Source organism: Lissotriton vulgaris, chromosome 10, assembly GCF_964263255.1.
Source record: "Lissotriton vulgaris chromosome 10, aLisVul1.2, whole genome shotgun sequence".
Classification (NCBI taxonomy): Eukaryota; Metazoa; Chordata; class Amphibia; order Caudata; family Salamandridae; genus Lissotriton; species Lissotriton vulgaris.
This window is the reverse complement of record NC_141698.1, coordinates 990,478,916-990,498,488: the sequence shown is the minus strand read 5'-3', so window position 1 is coordinate 990,498,488 and position 19,573 is coordinate 990,478,916.

Sequence of the window (19,573 nt, the reverse complement as noted above, 5' to 3'; positions counted from 1 at the left end):
AGTTCCTCAGATAATGTCCAATTGAATTAATATATAGAGTGAATAACAAGGGTGCCAAGATGCACCCCTGTCTAACACCCCTCTCTATGGGGAATTTGTCGGTGCATTTACCCCTGGGGCCGTATCTAACCCTTGCACCTGCCTCTCTATAGAGTTCCCTAATGTAAGATAAAATATGACTGTCGATCCCCATGTCGGTTAAAGTCTGCCAAAGGAATTGATGATCTGCACAGTCAAAGGCAGAACTTAAATCTCAAAGAAATAAAAAGGTTGCCGCTCTTGGCCTCTGTGTATTTGGCTATAAGAAGGGACAAATTTAAACATTGTTCCAATGTCCCTTTTCCTGGTCTGAAGCCATACTGTAACTCAAAAATGATTTGATTTTCCTCCCCCCAGGATTGTATTCTGTTTAGGATGATGCGGCCTGCTACCTTTGCTAGGGCATCCAGCAGAGAAATGGGCCGATAGCAGGTCGGATCATTCTTCTTGCCCTTTTTAAAAATAGGAATGACTATAGCGTCTGACCAGGTGGGTATAAAAGCTTCCTGATTCGCTTTGTTTAAAACGTTAATTATTATGGGGGCCCAGAGATCCATTTCAGCCTTGTAGGTATCTATAGGGACACCGTCCGGGCCCGGTGCCTTGCCCGACGAGCTGTCCCTAATGGCTTTTAAAACTTCATTGTAATCAAAGATTACTGATAAGGGAAAAGAAGTGAGCTGTTTGCATACCAGGGAGGTATTAACCTCGTCATTTGGAATAATTCCTCCTTCGTTACCGGTCACTCTACAGTATAATTGTATAAAATGGGATACCCACTGTTCGGTTGTGATTGCCTGATCAATACAGTTTACTTCATTAGACTGTAGGAACGGGTCATTTACCACATTCCAGAAAGCCCTGTGGTCTCTATTATTCGAGGCTTCTTTGAGGGCTGCCCATACCTTATTCTTTAGGGTGGCTTTTCTCGACTTTATAGTGTTTTTATAGACTTTTCTGGCACTGCGGATAAGAACCAGATTTTTGGGAATAGAATGCAATGCCTTTTTAAGGGCAGTTAGTGCTTTAGTGCACTTGCTGTCAAACCACTTTTGGGGCTTAAGAATCCCCTTCTGATATTTTCTTGTCAGTAGGGATTTGGCTGTGGTTAATATTTTAGAAAAGGATTTCTTTACATTATTCGGTGTCTCTTCAAGGGATAAGCAGGTCGGTGTCTCTTCAAGGGATAAGCAGGTCAGTATATCTTTATAATTAGAGGTGACAAGTTGGGCCAGAAAGCCGGTCGGGTCTACTTTTTCCCATTTGATAGTGTATCCGTTTTTTGAGGCTAATCTTATTTCTGGGATATATACGATATTGGCCACTGTCCTGTGTATTGGGTTTTTAATTCTAATACTGAAGACTATAGGGTAGTGGTCGGAATGAGAAGCCTTACCCATTTCCCAGGTAGCCACTGTCCCTACATGGGGTGCAGAGATTCAGGTGAAGTCGATTATCGTGTTACACCCCTTCCATTGAAGGTTGGCTGAAATGGTATACTTGGGGTACAAAACTCATTAATATATGTAAAGTAAAACGATAAAAGTATAATATTGAATGAGTTACCAACTGACGAGTGAGTAAAATGGGTGAGGCGGGGACAGATTGTACAATTAAAATCTCCAACCCAGAGCATGATGTTATCACCTACCAGCTGGTCATGTAGGGAAATCAAAGTCAAAAGAAGTTTGCTCAAGATAGCCTCACTCCTATCAGAAGCGATGTTATTGTAAAGATTTAATATGATGACGTTTTGTCGGGAGCCCCATTGTAAACACAATATCTGATAAAAAATTGGTCTCCATAAACCTTTTAATTACAATACCCCCGGTAACAGATATAAAAGTACAAAGACCCCCTTTATTACGGACATGCGGGCTTTGAATGGCTGGGGTATGAAAGGTTTGGTAACCATTAATATGGTGAACGTCCCGGGACCAGGTTTCCTGGAGAAAAATTACATTGTGCTCTGTGACAACCTCCAGCCAGTAATTTTGGTTGACTTATCCGCAAAACCAGCCACGTTCCAAGAGAGGAAACTATATATAAACTCCTCAGGTTTCAAAGTGTTTATAGGAGAGGGATCAAGAATATTACACTGTGGAGGAGGTAAATCAACTGCAACAATAGGTTTGCAAAATTGAACATTCTCTGTTAGTAAAGGCCTTCGGAAAATGGTTGGGGGCTTGAGTTCCCCCGCCGCAGGGTAGGTATTAAGGCACCCTGTTTGTTGGGGATCAGTTGGCAGGATATCAATCATTGTTACTGGAGATTGCAACACAGTAGTTCCCTGGTGTCAATCCTGATCGTTTAGGTCCATAAGGGCATTGTATCATTTTGACAGGGGGACTAACCAGGATGGTGGGTTGTTCTCTCGATGGATTGGAAAGTTCTGGCGTTTAAATTGCCTGTGTAAGTTCTCAAAAACCGGGCGATTGGTGGACCATGAGGTCATTTTTGGTGGAAATAAGGGATAATTATTTTGTTTGTAATGGATAGGCACGCCACGGGGGACGATTAATGCCTCTGGATACAAATATGTTAAAGTTCTGGGAACTATGGTGCTGGATCCCGGTTGATAATACCATTCAGCAATATATGGGACCACCCTGAAATTTATGATAATTATGTCTCCTGCTGTGTCCTTAGGTCTAGAGCCTACCCACGCTAATCTTCTAACAAACAATATGTCTCCATCTATATGGGGGGGCAGTGGCCTGTTTTGTATGAGCCAGTGGATGGCTTTATTCTTTAATTCAGGGTAACCTTCTTTCTTTCCTGCTGTAAGCTCTGGTACACCTGTCAAAATGATAGCATATGGAACCGCCTCTGGGGGAAGATCTATGTGACATCCTTGAGTTGTTATGGGATGACCTGTCGGTTGACGGGTTGCTGTATCTATAACCTTGGGGTCTGAGTGTGTAGTGGTTATTATAGAAGTGTTAGGTAGAGAAAAAACTAAATCTCTAGGTCCTTTAAGAGTAGAGTGTTTGGGTGGTTCGTTAATTTTATCCGTTTTCCCTGGTTTTGCACAAGGAGTATTTACAGAATGTCGCATATCTTTAAGGGGCCTAACTTTCCCAGTGGTCTCAGGACCAGATGGGATAAGTTTAGTGACATCTTTATTAACTGAACGTGGTTCGCTGAGTTTAGTGGTCATGTTAATGGCTACCAGGCCCTTTAAAATTTGTGAGTTTAAAATGGTTTCTACCATTAGTTAATTCGGCTGGTCACCTATTCTTTTTACCCTTTCTAATATAGGAAGAAGTAGGGATCTGACTAGATGTTCTATGTCACTTAAGACTAGCTTAGATTCGGGTGATTGTTTCTTTATTTTAGATTGAGGTTGTGGGAGATTTGATTTTAACTTCAGTGGTGGCCGACAGGGTTGGGATGTTTTATTACATTTGGCGGTTTGTGGGCTGGAACCCAATCGGGCTACTTTAAGTTGCCCACCCCGGCGATCACTTCCCCGTCTCTTCCTTTTCATTAAGGTAGGTTTGTCTACATGGTGTTTGCGTGGGAGTGTTGATTGTTGGGTTAGGAGTAGCATTTGGGAGTTGCAACAGGGAAGTCTCCGATGGAGAGAAGTCTAATGAGGAATCCGAAAAGGTTAAGTCAATGTTTGGACTTCTCAGTGGAACAGAGATAAAGGTTGAGGACTTTTCCTGAAAAAGAAGGGGAAAACTAGTATCCATGGAAGGGGGAATCCCTGTGCTCACTGGGCTGAGTATAAGAGGGGGTGAGGTCTGACGATTTGTACCCAATGATGACCGTTTGTTCTTTTGAATTTCGAGGGACAAACGTGTTTCCGCTATGAAGATTTCATGGTCCAAGTTCAATACAGCTTTAATAAGAAAGTCATCCAGGGTGCCTCTTACCTTCCCCCTCATTTGTTGTTTCCCGCCGTTTCCGGGCTTCGGTTGCATTGTCAAAGGATCAGTGGCCTTAAAAAGAGATAATGAAGGGGATATGCGATAAAGGGACGGGGCCCGGCCCGGCCCGGCCACAGTCGTCCACGGACAGCCACAGACGGCCCTCCCTTTGCCCGGGCTTCGCCCGGCTAGTCCCGCGATGCGTCCTGCGATGCGTTGAGAGGGCGTGAGTAAATACACCACAACGGGCGGGGACAGCACGGGAAGAGGACCAGCTGCAGGTCACTCTAAGGATGCTGGTCCTCGCAGTCCCGGCATCCCGCTGTTGTAGTCCCAGTATCAGGCTCTGAGTTCCGCCGTCACCTCCGCTCCTCCGATGTTATAACAAGAACAGATATCCAGCAAAGAGGGTCCAGTGACGAAGCAGGCATGACAATGGCTGGAAACTGCTGCAAGTGCAGTAGTATTGGACACAATCACTGCCTATGGCCTGATTGATACCTGGAAACATGCACACCCGCACTCACAAAAGGGCACGCATTTTACGGCACAGGTGACGTCATGGGCTAGGTTAGACTACTATTTTGTGTCACAAGGAATGGCTCCGGCAATATCAAGAGTACGCCATCTTGCTAGAACATACTCAGACCAAGCCACAGTTCTCCTTATGCTTTCTTCTGCGAACCTAGAGGTCCTGCGCAGTCACTAGAGGCTACATGTCCTAGACATGGTCTTTCAAGAAGAACTGCGTGTTGAGATTCAGGATTTGTTTGCGAGTAATAAGGATTCAGTGAATAAGGTGGAAATTATCTGGGAGGCATTTAATGCCACGATCTGTGGATACTGTATTTCGAAAGGGGCAGGGGTACTTGAAGATATACTTAACACATTGCGAAGATTAGAAGGAGAGCTCAAGGCTTTGGAACTTGAAGCCACCAAGGGACAGGATAAAGCTGCGAGTGCCAGATTCAGAGACAAACTTACGGAATATATGGATGAGGCGCAGAGAGAAGTGCGATTCAGGGGTAAATACTGGGTGGCCAGAAGCTATGGAGAAGGGGAAATACCAGGAAAGACGTTAGCACAAAAAATAAGACAACCTCGCTGCCATAATTATGTACTGGAAATTGAAGACCATGAGGGGGAGGCATGGCGAGATACGGCCAACATAAGTAAAACCTTTCTGACACATTACAAAGACCTACACACTACGAAACGGTAGGATGACCTAAATCTGGAGGGGTTCCTGGGGGATGTTGCATTGGGCTGGCTGAGTGATGCTCAGAGAACTTTTCTATGCACTCCGTTTGAGATAGATGGGGTAAGAGAAGCCATAATGAGCATGCAATCAGGGAAGGCCACCGGTACAGATGGCATTCTGATAGAATTCTATAATACATACATAGACATGATGGCCCCCATTCTTCGAGAAGTCTTTGAGGTCGCATTGGAAGTGGGATACCTCCCCAGCTTTATGAGAGAAGCTCTAATACTTTCACTGCTGAAATCGAGGAAGTCCCCCGTGTACTGTGACTCCTACAGACCACTCTCCTTGCTCAACTGCGATGCCAAAATACTGGCCAAATTGGTAGCGACGCGACTAAGCCTACTGATGGAGAATCTGTTTCTCCCTGACCAGTCAGGCTTTGTACCTGGGAGGGCCATCTCGCATAACTTGAGTACACTGAATAACGTGTCACCGGATCTTCCCCGGGCCGCAGTTTTTTTAGACGCCACCTAGGCGTTTAATTCCATCGAGCGGGATTATATTTTTGGAGTGATGCTACGCATGGGATTCCCCTCCACTGTTTTTATCATGGATAAAATTGTTATACTACTCCCCACTCGCCAAGGTGCTGATTAATGGGTATACGACACAGACGTTTAGCATTACTAGAGGGACTCTGCAAAGTTGCCGCAAAGCCACAATGATAAGGCATTGAGGTGCAATCTGCGCCAAATACTAATATCCCTGTATGCAGACGATATTACCCTTTACATCCGTGACCCACAGAACAATTTGAACCCAGTTCTGAAAGAATTTATAGTGTTTGGTAAGTTGTCAGGAATGCAGATTAACCGGGGGAAATCGTGTATATTCCCACTGACGACTGCGACTGCGCGTTTCCCACTGGATTATCCCTTGAAGTAGTGTGAGGAAGAGGTGCGGTACCTTGGGATTAAAGTCACTAGACACAGAGAGGAACTTATGAGATCAAATTATGTAACAGCCATTACACGCATAGCAGACTGTGTAACACGCTGGATAGCTCTTCCCCTTTCATTAGCAGGTTGGGCATCCCTGATAAAAATGGTAATACTTCCACAACTCCTTTATCTTTTTTTAAATATACCATACCATCCAGGGACCTATTTTTTTAAGATGCTGAGATCGGAATTAATATGTCTGGTATGGGGGGGGCGCTAGAGGGCGCACAGCGGTATGGCTGCCTTGTAAAACGGCTTCGCCGGCCAGGTTGTAAAATGTTGCGGAGAGCAAGTGCGCAAATGACTCCAAATGCAACCTCCGGCTGTCGGAACATCTCGCGCACCTGGTGAGTGCGGTGAACGGACAGGGTGAGGAACACTGATCCTACAAATCATAAGACTATATTGCGGGACTGAGCGGTCATTCACATTAAGATGGCGGCGCCCTGAACGTAAAGCGGACAAAACCTTGTTACTGCCGGCGGTGCTGTCTGCGTGGCTGCTCCGGTTAATGGCCGGACCCGCGACTAGATCTGCAGAAAACAAGCAGCCTTATTTGCTGAATGTACACCAAAGCGCACCACATTTTGAATAACGGCGCAACACTAAAACGGCGCGAACGCAGACTCCAAGATGGCGGCGCCCATGGAACGCAACGCGGGTTGCTGAGAGAAGGTATGGATCTGAGCACCACGGCTCGTGCTGTTAACACCCGCTGGGACTACTGAATAATGAACGGATGTTCGAGAGGGCTGAGGTGGTGACACTACCAGCTGCTGCATGAGTGTAGGCAGGCAATCGAGGCATGTTGTATATTTGATATCACTGCTGCTGTCTCATAGTGCTACTGCTCTCCGATACACACGGTATATTGCACACCTGCAGTGGTCGCGCCCATTGTCGGCAACCGGGGATCTTGTCCCATGAAACGTCACGGGGTGCGGAGCGGGCTGCGCAGGAGTGGACCCCTTTCTTGCGTTCAACGGCACGCAGATTCTGGAGACCGCCGTTGGTGTGAGTCTGCTGCAGTACCAGCCACGCTCATAGCACTAGCCTGCAAACAACATCATCTCGCCCCTTGTGTCGTGCGGCCACTGGGACCAAAGGCACGTTCTATTGCATAGCGTTGTCACTGCCGGGGTGTATGCTGCGGTGTCACGGTGAGTGGTGGAAACCCATACCAGCACGAATACAGCACCCGCATTCATAAGAACACTGATCCTCATCTACCATGGGTAAACCGGAGAAACTACAATCCACTCTGGCATTCCCGGCAAAAACTCTGTTAAGGGCGCAACATCCCAATTGGACACTGAAGCAGACAGCGAGACAACGCCCTCTAACAGCATGGAACAAGTCCTTAAAGCCATACAGAAAAGTTTACAAGATGTACACGGGAAGCTGAATACCATCTTGCAGCGAGTGGACAACATGGCGGCAAAGTTAGATAAACATGGTGAACGAATAGAAGAAGTCGAAACCCGCCTATCTGCAGTAGAGGATGAGTCACGCACCACCACACAAAAGTGCTCTGAGATGGACAAGCTCCTAGAAGTCAGGAGGACATAGAAGCGAGGTCTCGACGAAGAAACGTCCGAATCGCTGGCCTTCCGGAGTTGAAAAACACTGGTAGGATGGAGAGCTACATGGAGGATTTGATAAGGAATATACTTGGTGCTGAACACTTGTCCTCAGTATTTATCGTCGAGCGGGCACACAGATCCCTCGCACTGCGACCAAAACCAGGTGCGCCTCCAAGGCCAATAGTCGCCCGTCTTCTGAGTTATAGAGACAGAGATGTCATACTGAAACTAGCGAGAGAGAAGAAAACCATTGACTATCAGGGCAACATGTTGGAATTTTTCCCAGACTTTACAATGAATGTTCAAATGGCCCGTAAGGAATTTGCACCAGCGAAACTCAAACTGAGAGACCTGGGAATAGAATATGCGATGCTCTACACTGCCCGACTCCGGATATCAAACGATGGTAAGCATGTGATATGTCAGACACCAAAAGAAGTGCAGGAATACATCAAGAAACTTGGGAAAAGCCGTCGAGACCAGCGAAAACCTAAACAACAACAGGACTCAGACTGAATAGCAGGCGGTCAGTGAGAATCCGTCGGTTGCCCTAAAGGCCTCTGTCTCCGACATCCGAGATGACTACATGACCACCATTCGCAAATCCAGGGAGCTCTACAGCTGATGACCCACTCTCCCACCAGCCTCTAAATAGAACTATTCAACGTCAAATGGGAGACTTTCCCACAGCACTAAAGGGGAGATCGTCGGAATCACAAAAGCAGCGGGTGACTGCTCGCAGCGTGAGTATTGGGCAACTTGAGAACACTCTTCTCACTGATGAGACTATGGGCATGACTGCTTAATCTACGAAGATCATTGTTTGTGATGTGAGTATAACTTTGCCCACTATCTGGTCCAAGAGCCCTGGACATTTTTCCTAGATGCCGAACTTTTCCTATATCACCTGCTGTGTACCATGTGCTAGTTTACATCCCACTGTAATAGTGAGTGGAGGGAGTTGACAGTATAGTGAAATAAGATGTAGACTTTAAAGCCAGGCGTTTCAGCCCCGTAGCCATCACATATGCTTGACAGAGGGGAGAGCAAGGACACTAAATGTTACTTGCGTAATTATTGTGAACCTGGCCATATCCACTATGCTGGATGCAGTTGTGCGACCCTGGTGGACCCCCCACCAGGGTGTTCCCCTACTACAGTTCTGATAAGTTCTATTTTTTCACAGGGGAGTGCCTTTGGCAAAATTGGGTTGCTAAAGTGGGTGGGGTCGGAAAAGGGGGGTTTGCGGGTTGTTGTTTTGCTCTACTGCATTTGAGAAACACTGCCATAATCCAAAGAGTATGCAAACGTGTCATGGTTCCTCTATGGACTTCGTCCTTGAATCAGGCAGATTGTACAGTACACATACGTACGACTAGGACTGTTTATAAGTTGGGTAATGAATGACACGTTAATGTCGGACAAATTACGGCTTATTACTTGGAATGTGCGGGGTCTCAAAAATCAGAAAAAGATACGACAGATACTGGCATACTTCACGAGGTTCCATATTGACATAGCTTTCCTTCAGGAAATGCATATAGATCCGCACACTCCAACTCGCATAGGACAGAAATGGGCATAATCAGTACACGGGGCGGCATACTCCTCGTACTCAAAAGGGGTTCTTATCTTGATCCATAAAGGGGTGAACTTCAAACTTGAACAGGTTCACCCAGATAAAGAAGGGAGATACATCGCGGTGACGGGAATGCTCAGAGGGCAGAGGATCACCCTTCTCAACATTTACGAACCTAACGTAGACGACCCAGAGTTCTAACACACGCTGCGGCAGAAAATAAATGAGCTTCCCGATGTCCCGTTGGTGTGGGGAGGAGATTTCAACCTCGCCTTAAATGATGTTGTAGACAGGTCACCAACTTCAGTAGAAACACACAAATGCGCTTTACAAAAATTGCGAGATATCATGTTGGATTCCCATTTAACAGACCTTTGGAGAATGAAACATCTGTCCCAGCTAGAAGCCACACACACACGACAGCAGTACACAATAGTTGGTCCAGGATAGACTATTGGCTGGGTTCACTAGACGTGTCATTATTGGAAGAGGATGTTTTTCACTTGCCCCGCACGTTGTCTGACCACAACCCGGTAGTGTTAACCCTTAAACTACCGCAGTATGCACCTCCACCGTTCAGCTGGAGATTTAATGGGAAGGCACTACTGGACCCCCTCTACACTGAAATGATTAGGAAAGCGATCATAGAATACTTTGACTTGAATGCACCCTCCACAGATGACCCTGGACTCCTATGAGAGGCTTTTAAAGCCTCAATTAGGGGGGTTTGCATCAGCACCACGGCGGGAATTTTAAAAGACTTGCGTCGACAGTTGGTCCAAAGGAAGCTCAGATTAGAGCCCTGAAATTGGAATATAGTCAAACGCACAATCCCACCCTGTTGGGGGGAATCAGAACAGCAATATCGGAGTATCAAGTAAGTGCAGAAGAGGAACTCCAATATATATCCAAGCGTCATATCGCCAGGAGCTATGGTGAGGGGGCAGACCGGGAGCGGTATTGGCAGACAAAATATGTGCTAAGAAACCACCTCCTGTAATACAAGCAGTTAGGGACGCGGGAGGAACTCTGAAACACGACACACAGGGGATACTGAAGGCATTTACGTACACTTATGGGAAACTATGTAAAGTGGAATATACGGCCACAACTGCGGAAATAGCACTTTACTGTGACAATATCACAATCTCTTGGCTCTCTGATGCACAGCGTTCGTACCTTTCCTTGCCTGTCACTGTGGAGGAGATCACGGAGGTTATCCAGACGCTGCCCAAAGGAAAAGCGCCTGGCCCTGATAGGTTCACGGGGGAGTTTTATAAGGCATACGTAGATCTATTAGCCCCACACATAGTGGCGATGCTTGGAGATGCACATGACAAAATGCTGCTGCCACAAACACTGCGAGAAGCAGTGATTTTAGCCCTACTCAAGCCAGACAAGGACCCCGAGTGTTGTGACTCCTACCGGGCCCTTTCCCTTATGAACATAGACACTAAAATACTATCTAAACTATTAGCCAACAGACTGCAACACGATTAGTGCTGCCTGATCAATCTGGATTCATTACCCCACGGTCCACCTCCCACAACACTAGATCGCTCTTCGCTTTGTCACACTACCTGACCCCCACCACTAAATCAGCCGCGGTATTGTTAGATGCTGCCAAATCGTTTAGCACCATAGCATGGATTTACTTACACACAATAATGCACAGAATGGGGTTTCCTCCAGTATTTCTTCAATGGGTGAAACTACTATACACTGCACCCACTGCTCGCATACGGATTAACAAATACATTTCAGAAGCAATACCTATAGAAAAAGGCACCAGGCAGGGATGCCCTCTATCCCCGCTACTGTTTGCAATTGCCCTGGAACCTTTGGCTTGTAAGATACGGCAGGGGCACCACTACTCAGCGCTGCAATTTCCACAGAGACCGCTTCACATATCAATGTATGCAGAAGACATGTTACTGTACGTGTGAGACCCAGCAGCTAACCTGAACCCCTTGCTACGGGAATATATTCAATCTAGGCGACAGTCAGGACTCAGAATTAACTGGGCCAAATCAACTATGGAACTCACTCCCCGCTTACCTTCGCCTCACCCAGAACCACCTAGCGTTCAGAAAGCAGCTTAAAACGTGGATATTTGAAAAATAATCCTCCTCCCCTCCTAAGCGCCTTGAAACCCTCTGGGTATGTAGTGCGCTATACAAATTTTATGACTTGACTTGACTTGACTACCACTAACTGATACCACACAGCGATTTGGCACGGACTATCCACTAGAATGGCAAACGGAACCGGTGAGATACTTGGGAATCTGGTTCCACAGGGACCCCGAAATAGTCGTCCGCACGAACTATGGTAAAGCGATCACAGCCATTGAGGAGAAAATAGATAGATGGATCCAACTGCCTCTGTCACTAGCAGACCGGTTGGCGATAGTGAAAATGGTGATATTGCCAAAATTATCATATTTCTTCAATAACATTCCCATCAAGCCCCCAATGGCAGTATTACATAGGCTGACTTCATTGACACTAAAGCTGATCTGTTATGAAATAAGGATTGACCCAACGGTACTGGGACCTGGGTAATCAATGGTACATATAAAGAGGTCCCAGTTGGAACAATGTGAAAGACACAAAATCACAGTTCATACAAACAATATAAACAATAAAGAACTTCCTGAAGGAGTTACTCTGAGAAATGTTGTTTAATACACATCCTCATTTGCAGATCAGTTGCCAATACATTTAACAAAAAGGAATTACACTTATTCTTATTGCCCAAGAAAGGAGGGGCGTGGGAAAGAAGGACAGGTGAGGGGAGGGAATGTGACCAGGGTAGTGCAGAAATCAGATCAGTTTCAAAAATAAATTACAAGTGGTCTCATGTACATTTAGAGTTAAGTATCACACTGACATATATACATTGCCATTCAATTATTTCATACAATTGAAATATTCCTATCCCATTACAAGCTAACACAGCCAAACATGATCTGTTGTTGATGGGTAGGGACGGACGAGGGCATGTCGACATTTCGACCCCAGAAGTGTATGCTGATTCATGCCCTACTGCGGGGTCTTCATCAGGACAGGTGGGGGTGGGATGCCGGGGTAGTGAAGGAGGGCACCTATGGGTAGAAACAGGCTATTCAGTATGGGGAATATTACATGCTATTAATCAAAACGGCTGTAACAATCGCACCATATTACCTAAAAAGACACGCCGAGTCGCGTGAAACCGTCTAGGGTAGGTAGAGGGCCATGGGCTCCAAATGTCAGAGAGAGCGTGAACCTAAAAAGATTTAGGCTTGAATCAGAATTGTGGGCAGTCATAAAGTAAGTCCCACATCACCAAAATTCACTTTTGTCAAAGCGTGCTTGAATTAAAAAAAGCATCGAGAATTACCCAGCCGGGTTAAAAACAAGGACGTCATCACACAGTAGAGGATGAACCAACCAAACATACATCGGGATAAACCCAAATCGTAATGCCATTTTTAATATACACTACTGAAAAAACTCTAATTTCTACTCAATACTCGGATAGAGGGTTGGATATCAGCATAATGCCCAGAGTGCGGTCCGTTTCCTGACTCACTTCGGCAAGAATGTCAGCAAATATAAATACATAAATTTATAATTACCCAAAGTTCACGGTAAACATCACTTACAACGCAAGCATTACAACGCACTACCATTACATCGCAACCATTACAACGCAAACCATTACAGCGCATTGAGCTGGGGGGCGCTCTAGGATAGGGAATATATTTAATTTACTATCCAACACCTTCCCTACTATCCACGGGGACTGGAGTTGGAATAGTAAATTAAATATTTCACTATCCAGCGCCTAAAAGCACTATGCGTTGTAATGGTATGCGATGTAAAAACCGCGTTGTAACAGCAGGCGTTGTAATAGCCTGAATTGTACCGTCATAGATCCAAAGTTCACAGGCTAAGGTTGAACTTCATGTGGCGACATTCGCAATCAATCCTTTCCGTGATGTGTTTCAATTATTATTTAACGGCCTAAAAAGGAAGAATGGGTGGATTTGTTTTAATTAAATTAGATGGCCCTGAGATTAGATTGCTGTCTAGGTTATAGTACATTAATAATATATACATGACTCACCGCAAACGTGGCGGTGATATTCCTTGCCGGTTCCGAGCTTTAATCAGGGAGGACACGGCTGTGCACTCTCGCGGGCATCTCAACACGAGTAACAGCCAGTGCACAACACCTTAGTTATTTAACGGCAAAAGGTAGCGTGCGCGTGTCAATGCAGCAGCTAAATGCCTGCTATTCTCTTAGCCAATGGCAATCCAGTTGGAGTTTAGAAGACAGACTACTCCATTGTAGTTTGAGACCGGCTGAAATTAAGCCCATTGCAGGGTACAAGGTAAAAAGGCGCAAAACCCACCGTCTGCTTAATGATAGCTCCGGGAAATTGAAAACTCGATTAATTTCCGCCCGTGTTTTAAATGTTAAAGCTATTTCGGCCATAATCATAACGAAAGGGGTCGATGTTTTATAGTTAATGAAGCTCAAAGAATTATAATGACAGATAAATTGCTTCCACTCGGAGAATCCGTCTTAGGAACCCAATACATACATACGATCGGTTGGGCATCATGTTGGGAATTTTTTAACCGTAAACGTGTTGGACAGCATGTTTGGGATTTTATACGCATAAACGTGTGGATTAATTCAACAGTATGGAATGGGGAATATAACATCCATTTAGGTACATATGGTAGAGAAATGGACCGTAGTCATGGTTACTACACAATGAATGGCACATCCAATTGATACTTCATTGAATATCATCTATCACAGTCAGATTAGTTCGCTGGGGGAGATTGTATGCCCACCTTAACCAAAACGATTACAAGGAAATCGACTGCTTTGACTTTTTGCTTTGTTTGTTCTATGTAGGCAAGGCCACATGGGCACGTGATACAATAGATGACACAGTTTGTGTTACAATTTGTAAATGTCTTCAGATCTATACTGTGATGTTTGTAATTGAACGGTTTTGTTTGTAAGCACATTGGGCAAGCCTTACAGTGTCCACATTTGTAATTACCAGTCATACTCAGTAAATTCCACATAGTTTGCAGGGATGGAGGTTCAGGAGTAGCCAAAAAAGAGCACACCACATGATCTTTTATACTCTTGATTTTTTTAAAGAGGGCATAGGTAACTGTGGTTGTCCAATATCCTCGGATACTAATGGGCAATATTTATTTATGATTTTTCATATGTTATTGCTTTGTGTGCAGTATGTAGTAACACAGATCATCCTCTCCTTACTGTCATCTTTTTTAGACTGTGGGGTAAGAAGTTCATCACGCGGGCTATACCATGCTGGTTTCTGGGCTCTCTTAACAAGTCTCCGCGGATATCCCCTTTCTATTAGTCTGGAGCTGAGATCCTCAGATTCTGAAAAATAATCATCTTTCTTGGTGCAATTGCGCCGTACCCGAAGGAATTGTCCCACCGGTAAGTTGTCTCTCAAGCCCCTAGGGCGGTGGCTATTGTACAGTAATAATGAATTGCGCTCTGCAGGTTTCCGATATAATGTGGTTGCCAACTTGTTATCTTCATGGAAGATCGTGAGGTCCAGGAAATCCACTCTTTCATGATTCGACTGCATGGTAAATTGAATATCCACACTTTGTTTATTCAGCCATAGATGGAATAGGTCCAGGGCTTCTTCTGTACCTGTCCATAGCATCAAGACGTCATCGATGTAGCGTCGCCACATCGTGACGTGATCTTGGTAAGGGTTATTTTGACTTAGTACATGTTTCCGCTCATAGTCAGCCATATAAATAATGGCTAGGTCCGGCGCAAAGGCTGCCCCAATTGCGATGCCCTTGATTTGAAGGTAGAAATTTCCTTCAAACATGAAGAAATTCTTCCTCATAGCAATAGTCAGTAGTTGAATAATAAACTCAGTTGGCACCGCCATAGGTGCTGTACGACCATCAAGTGCCACACGCATGACCTCCAACGCCTCTATTTGAGGAATGCTTGTATAGAGGGACACTATGTCGCATGTCACCAACAGTTGTTTTTCAGTGTGGAATTCCATGCCATCCACCAAGTTTATAGTTGCATTGTGTCCCTTAAGTATGTGGCCGTTCCTTCAGCTATCGGTTTCAAGAAAACATCAATATACTTACAGAGGGGCTCAAGAATTGATCCACACCCAGACATGATTGGACGTCCAGGGGGTTCATGCATGCTCTTATCGATTTTAGGTAGGGTGTATATTGTAGGTAGCCTCGGATCACTCTGGTTGAGGTACTTAAATTCCAACTCACTCAAAAACCCTTGTTCTTTGCCTGCTAAAGGCACGTCGAGGATCTCCAATGCCAGGTCTTTAGTTGGATCACTCCGTAGTTGCTTGTAGCTTACTCCATCACCCAATTGTCTGAGGATCTCATTCTTGTATTTCTCCACATCCTGAATGACAATTGCTCCCCCCTTGTCCGCTGGTTTGATAACTATTGTCTTATTATCTCTCAGGGTGGTCAGGGCTCTCCTTTCCTCATGATTGACATTCAATTTCGTATGTTTATGTATTGACAGAGCTTTATCAACTTAATTTAGTACCATGCTCTCATATGCCAAAATCTGGTTGGTCATCGTACTGCCTGGTGGTACAAAAGTAGAAGGTACTCTCAGTCCTGTAGTTGAGGGATTGTAGGAGGGAGAACTGTTCCTGAAAAAATATCGTAGTCTGATTTTCCTAAAAAATTTCTTTAGTCCAGTTTTTACGGAGGGCGGTAAAAGTCCTATACCCTTCATACCCTGCTGAACCGCGAACACTGAAGACACTATAACTACTGCTCACGTCACCCACACCCACACACCTAGAGTCCAGGTTATATGTGGAGTTACAAGCTGAAATAGGGGACACATCACACAAGGCATTACGAAAATGAAACAGTTGTTTGGATACCCCACTGACTGAGGATGAATGGGCACCACTGGCACACTTACAGAATTACTGACACCGAACGTTAACTTACGCATGATACACATTAAATACTTACACCAGACTTACCACACCCCGGTGAGATTACATAAATTTGGCCTACGAGCCGACTCCAGTTGCCAACGGTGTGGGGTTGAGACAGCAGATTTTATACATCTTGCCTGGTACTGTCCGGGTGTAGCAGAATATTGGGTGAAGGTGGTGCGAGCCCTGGGAGACAGGATAGATGTTTTACAAGAATGCAATATCAACCGTGTTTACTAGGACTGCTACTAGGGGTTTGAGCATTAAAACGTAAGTTCTGTGCGATAGCTCTTCTCGTGGCCAAACGTAGGGTTTCAATCACATGGGGCAGAAAAAATATACCTCAATTCAATCACTGGATACAAGACCTGGTCTATTGCAAAGACACTCTGAAGACGTATGAAGAAGAACTACCACTAAGACCATGCCTCAAGGACTATTGGATTTACCTCATTTCATATCTCAATGACCCCAACGTACAACTGTGAACTGCCCGAACTGTGCCATAGAAGGAACACAAATGTATTTATCATTATTTGTCTTATACTACTGTACAGAAGCATGCTCCATTGGATGAGGAGTGTTGTAATTTAGTGGGTTTGTAAAATGTTATGTTCTATATGATTGACACAGAATGTCATTGTAATACTTTTTTTGGGAAATGCCAATAAAAAATATATATATATGTCTTTTATGGGGAGGCAAACAACCGAGGCTGCAGTGGAATATACTAAGACGTCCTTATTAACAGGGAGGGTTTGGTATACCAGATTTTGAATTATATTACGTGAGCGCACAAGCACACTATGCATGGTATTAGATGCGACAGCCGCGATACATGCCTCAAGTTGCAGCGGAACACTGGCTTGCGCACCCCATCCGACTGGATGGTGTCTTATATGAGCGAGTGGGAGCCAGAGATAGACAACCATCCGCCCTCACTTGCACAATAGCGACATGGCAACGCATAGGCCGACTATTGAATGTACGGCTATTGTACCCGCCACTGTTACCTCTCACTTATCACCTGGGCATGCCCTTTCTCCAGGAGACTGGGTTTCATAATTTCAAGAAACAGGCTCAGATGCAGACATGGGGGGACCTGTATCACAATGGCCAATTTCGTACTGCTGATCGTGTTTTTCAGGGCACAAAGCGGACACCACTTGACGTTTTCCTGTTTATTAGACTTAGACAAGGGGTCCCTGCACTTACCCCAGATTTCCCCACGGAACCGCAAACACTTGCTCCATTACAGATGATGCTGAAAGCTGACACGGCTAAACGCCTTGTCTCACTGATATATTGAGCTGTCCACACTCAAAGGGAGCTGCCAATCACACCTTCACGTGTTAGATGGGGGAGGAGCTGGGATTTGAATTGACTGATGGTTAGTGGGAGTTCTGTTGTCTGCAGACGGAGCGTGTATCGGCTAGTAGCAGGCTTTGTATAATACATTATAAATTCTTGCACCGATTATATTACACGCCAGTCAAGATGTGTAAATACAAACTGAGAGACTCAGATAGATGTGACAGATGCGGCACTGAGGGAGCAGACTTCCTGCACCTGGCGTGGGACTGCCCGGGGATAAAGGTGTACTGGGATCAAGTATTTCATGCCATACACTTGATGATTGATACAAGGATCGACCCCTCCCCACTGATCGCACTATTGGGATATGTCAAGCCCCTGAAGGCAGAACATAGGAAATTTGTTGCATTGGCATTGCTAATGGCTAAAAGGAGAGTAGCCTGCCGCTGGAGAGGGGGAAGAGCGCCTAAATTTAAGAATTGGATGGATGATTTGATCATCTGCCAGGAGCGCCTTCAACGTATGCTGAACTGCTGCCCTTGGCCTCCAGACCTAGGGACATTTGGGCCCCATTGACATGTTATCTGCTTACGCCCCCCAGAACATAGCATCCCACAGAGCAAAACAACAATGAATATATTAGTGAAAGACACACGATAGGGATGGGGGAGAATAGGGTGGAAAGATATAGGCGTGACCAAACTGATACATGTACTGTATGCTGTGTATTGGATTTGAGGGGAGAATCGTTTAAGGAGCGTGGGTATAAAGACGTAACACTACATGTTCAGAGGAGGTGGGGACGCTTTGAAACTGTTGTATGATAGGAAACACGACACTCAAGTACCCTGTCAAACTGTGATTATTGTTATGATGTAAAGGGACCAAGAACAAAGTGCGAGCTTTACAATGTATGTATTTTACTATGGATGGACCCAAAACTGTAACCAGACTTGATTAGTTTGATGTCGTGACTACCTTACTGTCATCAAAATTTAATGAACTGATGTTTAAAAAAAAAAAATCTTAAATGCAGTCCGTTTTCGTTTAAGGAAACAGGGCTATATTTAAAAATATATTTCTTTGAAATAAAAGTTTGTTTGAGAGGTGTCAGTGCTCCCCAATTTTCTACTCCCCAGCAAACTTTTTTTTGCATTCAAAAAGGGGAAAAGATCCCGTATCGACCCCTTTTATTTTGCGAATGCATTAGCACCTCTAAGCAAAAATTAGTCATTTTTCAATGTTTTGCAACCGGTCACAAATCATTGATATATCTAATGTTGAATAGCTGTTGGAAGGGACGCCTCCAATACATATACAGAAAGCCTTTTTGAGACTTGGCAAAAATGTACCGTCTGCTCATATTGCTGTAGTAGATTGCAAAAAAATATTTTAGGGGTTGCAAACAGCAATTCGGAGTGTTTGTGTCCTACAATCGTTTAATACATCTGGCACCATATTCACAAAGGAATGCAAACGCTTTGATTGACATGTTGAATTTTATATTTGATTATGTTGGAAAAACAAGTGTAAATGGAGGACCTGAAAGTTGGAAGGTAAGTACTACAAAAATGCCTTGGCTCACACCAATAATTGCCAAATGAATATGAAAACCACTGCGTGAGTGTTCTCATGAATGTCAAATGGATCAATAAAGTATTATAATAATTGTATTGTTAATTCGTTTTGCAAGAGGCGTGAGATAATCAGACACCTCCTGCACTCTCTGGGCACTGCTCGTCGCAGTGAAGGATAGGTAAAGCCGGGATGATGTGGAACACATTTTGATGCTCAACCGACTGACGAGTCGAAAGGCTTCTCTGAATAACCTGTTAGCATTTCTGATCTCTCTCTCCCTTTCTGTGTCTCTCTCTAACCCCATGCGGCTCTCAAAGCTATGCGCATGCAGAGGCAGCAGATAATTTTTACAGTAGGTGGTCTTGTGAAGATTTCGGCTAAATCC